We start from the raw sequence: 6,023 nt of genomic DNA, 5'->3' as shown, positions 1-6,023 counted from the left end.
GCACACAGACATGCACGGATGCACACGCGCAAATGGTCACATGCACAGACCCAAACATGCGTGTGCGCACGTGCGCACGCACACACACACACACACACACACACACACACACACCGCCAGACAAACAGGGTGTATCTCACTAGTCTCTTCGATGCCTTTCCCCATCAACAGCAAAAACTTGGAACACCCGTAGACCACAGAACAGGAGGCGTTACTTTAGATTAGAAGATTGGGATGAAGCCACACTCTGATTGTTGATTGTAACCTCCAGCATCCACCAAGATTCACCAGGATCCTTACTGCTGCTGCTTCACCACCGAGAGCATGAATGCAAATCCCCACACACATTTCCCCCTGACACACACACACACACACACACACACACACACACACATACCAACACACACACACACACACACATACACACACAACTTCTTCTCATGAGCACTTAAGATGAGTCCATAAAATAAATCCTCTTATTCGGATGAGTCAAATAGTATCTTGAGCTGTCTTGGCACAATTGAAACAGTGGAGAGGTCTCAACAGCGTAAACCACACATATTTGAAACAGTGGAGCAGGGGTGTAGGCAGAAATTCAATTATGGGTGGGCCTGGATAAAATTGGGTGGGCCTGGATAAAATTGGTGGGGCAATTGCATGACGAAATTTTGCACGCAAAGCGCGCAAAATTCCTACATGTCATGGAGTTGTCATGCATTAGACTCTGGAGATGATGTGCCCTGCGTTTTTAAGCTACAAAACCATTAGCTAGCAAGGCAGCAGCAAGTTTGCCTCTAGAAAACAACCAATTCATTTTTTTTTTTTTTGGGTGGGCCAGGGCAAGAAGTGTGCCTACCCAGGCCCACCCGTAGAAACGCCCCTGCAGTGGAGAGGTCTCAACAGCATAAACCACACATATTTGAAACAGTGGAGAGGTCTCAACAGCGTAAACCACACATATTGTTACTGTAAGATTCAAGCAACATTTCAGTGTTCAAGTACTACTTGACTCAGGTATTCTCCCTGCATTTACACGGTGTTATCTATTTGACGTTGCCTTGTCACAGTAGACCTAGCAAGCTCTATACCAACTGCTTCCAAGTTAGGTATTATTACTTGTCCGTTGAGGCGAATCTCTGGGTGGATTCAAAACTGGACTCAACCAGCCTAAACCAGACCTAACTGTCTCAATCTGGACCTATAACCAGATCACTGATTGTACCCTATTGGACCCGCGTGCCTGTCTCCACAGCTGAGCTACAATGCATTCCGGGGCTGATTCATGTTGGTGCCATTGAGGATGACCTCAGGGAGACCACTCCGTCCCTCAGCCAATGAGATTCAAGTTGATGAAATGGAAAAGGCATTGGTCTGTTACTTGACTGAATGAAAGAAGGACAGGGACATCGACGGCTTCATATCAGGTGCAGACGAGTATGGATCAGAGAGGATGAGGAGTAGAGGGATGATGAAGATAGGAAAGGTAGCGAGCAGTGGCCACCCCTTTCTCTGCTAGGAACAAGAGAAACTGTGAGAAGATGAGATGTTTGCTCGTCACTGCACTGAACCTGGACTTGAATTTGAAATGCCTGCCTATAGATACACACAGGCTTGGTACATATTTAATAGAATGATACCTATACAGTATTATGGAATATTATACCAATAAATTTATGGTGTTTGCATTATAAATGTTAAGGTGTTAGTCTTTGATTTTGTCACTGAAAGGACAATGTGGAGTCTTCTCTTAGGGAAGCTGAGGCACAACAATCAATATCAACATCTCTCTGTGGTACATCTCTATAGGGCACCATTGTATGAGGTATAGTTTTCTTTGACCAATCAGACAAGCACACACACACACACACTTCCACACAAATGCATTACGTGCGTCAGTTAGCACATCTCCCTTGCCTCTCCTGTTTGTTTTTATCATCGTCCTCATTGAATTTGGTTGTCAATTAGTTTATCTTATCCACTTTAATTGTCTCTTTGTCATCGTGATTTTTAAAGCCCTAATTACTGTCTATTGCACTTGTCTAATTAGTGTGTTTTTTTCTTTCGTCTTTTTGTGTCTCCTCATTTAAATAACATTAAAATAACCTAAACTGAAATTAAGAGACAGAGCCAGAGCAATGATGCACGTGTGCAAAGGCATAATGATGCAGCCACCCTGTGCTTGTGTATGTAAGTGTGTATTTTTATTTGACTCCTGTTTCAGCTCACTCAGCTACAGCTACATCCAGCTACAGCTGCAGTGTTTATATACTGCAAGTGACTGAACGCACCAGCTGGATGGATGCTTTTATGCAGAAGTATACATCAAGGATCAATGTGTTACTTTGTATTAGTCAGGGAAATGTGACAGACACTGCTTCTTTCTTTCTCTTCTCTCTCTCATGCACCACACACACACACACACACACACACACACACACACACACATGCCAACACAGACACAGAAGCCAAGACAAAACGTGTTGACTGATGATGCATAGAGTACCACAGGAATGAGTCCGGAAGTCCTGGATGCTAACATGATGCTAACACTGCCGGTTCCTACATGTAAAAGTCAATGGGATTTTTATATGGGAATTTCAGTTAAATCCATGAAATAAGGTCTGTGGTTAACAAAAGTCTATGAAACAGCAGACATTTTTGTTCAGCAAGACAATCTTCACAAATAAGGACCACTTTTATGATTTTCGAAGCGTAAATGCGATTTTCAGAAAGCGCTTCGAAAGTCATAAAAGTTGCCCTCATTTGTGAAGCTTATCTTGCTGAACACAAAGTTCGCTGTTTCATCAACTTTTGTTAACCACAGACCTTATTTCATGGATTTAACTGAAATTCCCATACAAAAATCCCATTGACTTTTACACAGGAACCAGAAAGTGCTGGGACTACTGTGTTCAGCTGCACTTATTGACCACTAGATGGCAGCATACACATATTGTTAGTAGTCAGTGACTACTAACAATATGTGTACTGGGGGTACAGTATCACACACAGTGACTACTAGTCACTGTGTGTGATACCCCCAGTGGTCACCAACTATGTGCCATTGAAAGCCATGTGCATGCAGGTTTTCATTGGAAGCAAACTCTCAGCTGCTCTATTGTTTGGTTGGAATGAAAAAATTGTAGGCAGACACGGTCTATATTATATTATATCTATATATCTATATTATAGACTCTATAAGATGTAATGTTGCCCCTCTTCCACAGGGAGGTCAGAGGGCCGGGTGAGCTAAAGAACAGGAGCTGGTAAAGATTCAGAGTCTTGCTCATCAGCAGGGCAGATGCTTGTTGACACTGTGGCTTGACCCCAGGTTCTGTGACTGAAGGCCGGTCTCCCTGCTCACTATACTGCATAATGAAGTGTGCCTATGCAAATATGTTCAAAGGGCCATCCTAACATGCTGAAATGCCATGTTGGAGGGTCTGGGTACAGCTTGTAGAACAGCTGAAATGCCATGTTGGAGGCCCTGGGTACAGCTTGTAGAACAGCTGAAATGCCATGTTGGAGGCCCTGGGTACAGCTTGTAGAACAGCGTTAGAGTAAACATTCCAAATGATTAGGCCCTTTGTGATGAGCCTGGTTAAAAACGTATACGACCAAGAGCTCTCAAAACTCCAGCTACCTCTGAAACAGGGTCAAAGACGTACTATTCCCAGAGCAAAACTAAATTAATCAAGGAAACGCAATCATGCACACGTACACACACACACACTTCCGTTCTTTTTTTATGTCTGGCATTTCAGTCCAAACAAATCAAGTGCAGTTTAACTCTGATCATAGATCTAAACATCAGCCCGGACCTCCAGGGAAGTCAAACGCGGTGTTTTACGCTGTGTGCACACTCTAAATTCAACATTGCATATGGTGTTCATTTGGTGGAGGAAGGCAAGGCAGCTGGGGGGCAGTGCTGAGCAGATAATGGACACTGCATCTTCAGATAAAAAGTGAAGGATTGTGAGAAGAGAGTTGTGAGAAGGAGTTCAGGGAGAATATTTGCTGTTGTAAAAGTGACCATATGATATCAGAGACCCAGTGGGCCAACAGTGCAGGGAGCTGGACTGAGACCAGGCTAAACCTCCATCCACAGTCAGGCCAAAGCACATAACCTCAACCTGAACCTTTAAACATTCTGATTTCCTAATTGTGAGTTAATCATGGATGTCTGTCTGCGATTATCCATCTGTATTAGTTGGGGGGGCGGGGCTAGCTCCCCACAGGACAATGCTCCAACTAGGACAAATAAATGGATGGTCTGTTTCAAATGTGTCAAGTAACGCTCCTGTCAGCAACTATTTCCATGAGAGTAAAAGTATGTCAGTTCAGTTTACACACACACACACACACACACACACACACACACACACACACACACACACACACACACGCGTGTGTGACACACAAGCATGAATACAGCCATCACTGCATGTCTGTGTGCAGTAGCATTATTTCACTGTCTTCCTCTAACTAGACCAATACAATCGACCCATCATTGGAATTAATTAACACTGGAAACTAATCTGTTCATGATTACAAATACCACATGCACTCAAGTTTAGGCACATGTCTGTCTGTCTGTCTGTCTGTCTGTCTGTCTGTCTGTCTGCCTGTCTGTCTGTCTGTCTGTCTGTCTGTCTGTATGTCTGTCTGTCTGTGTCTACACCCCCCCCCCCTCTCATCCCTGAAGCTGTTCCTCCTGGCCTGCAGTGAGGCAGTAGTCCAATATAAAGAAGCACTGAGGGTGACAAATTAAGCTTATTATTACTCTGATCAAGATGCTGCTCCAATATGGTAGCAATTAGTCTGTGGGAGACACTCACTCACACACACACACACACACACACACACACACACACACACACACACACACACACACACACACACACACACACACACACACACACACACACACACACACACACACATCTATCCATATGCAATCATAGAAGCATGTAGGTTCAATGATTATTCAAGTCAGCATCTACACTACATCCTGTTTGAGTGGCACCCTGATTAAGGAGTGTGTGTGTGTGTGTGTGTGTGTGTGTGTGTGTGTGTGTGTGTGTGTGTGTGTGTGTGTGTGTGTGCGCGTGTGCATGCATGTGTGTGTGTGGATAATATAATTCAGTACTTAATTAAAAGCAATCTTGCCAAAAATGTGCTCTTTAGGGGGAACAAACACAGACATTAGCATACATAGCTCCAGGCATTTGTCTTTTTATTGCCTATAAATCATTTTTTACCAAGGAAGCAAAACACTGAAACCAAGAAGAACTGAACACATGAGTAATGATACATAATATTCATGAAGATAATAAAAAAGGGGCGTGGCCCTATATGTATTCAGCATTGCAGGGTCAAAAAGTCTGGATCTTACATAATGCATGACACATTCGGATTGATTCCTGACTCAAATCCTACATTCAGCTGTCAACTCATCCCTGCTTCAAATCTGGTGCCAGCCAGGCCTTCAGTAATTTCAAGGATGTGGTTTATTAGTTTTGTCAATAGTTACTGTAACTATGGTTGCTGTAACTTGTAAAAGCACTTTAATCACTCAGAATGAAGCACGCACGCATGCACGCACACAGACACACACACACACACACACACACACACACACACACACACACACACACACACACACACACACACACTGTATATACTGTAGCTGCTATATATGCGACACTGAGTGCTGTCTCTCTCTCCTCTTCTCTTTTCCTCTAGCTCTCTGTGCTTCAGAGAGAAAAAATATTCATTTACAGTCCATTAACTCTCTTTCTGAGAGGAAAATAAAGATGATGGTCAAAAACAATATTTCAGTCCATCCTGTTTTCACACTTCACCAACTCAAAGCTCCCGTTGAGGCTGCCAACATTAACATCTGATGAGATCTGACCCCCTTCAGCACTACAGGACAGCTATGGAGGCTGTGCTGTAGTGTAAGTTACATACAATCATTATTGTCAAGGAAAAAGGAGAGACTGTTTTTCTTTGTGTGGAAT

Source organism: Poromitra crassiceps, assembly GCF_964638095.1.
Source record: "Poromitra crassiceps genome assembly, chromosome: 19".
NCBI classification, from domain to species: Eukaryota; Metazoa; Chordata; class Actinopteri; order Beryciformes; family Melamphaidae; genus Poromitra; species Poromitra crassiceps.
The sequence above is the reverse complement of the archived record's forward strand: the minus strand, read 5'-3'. Positions refer to the sequence as shown.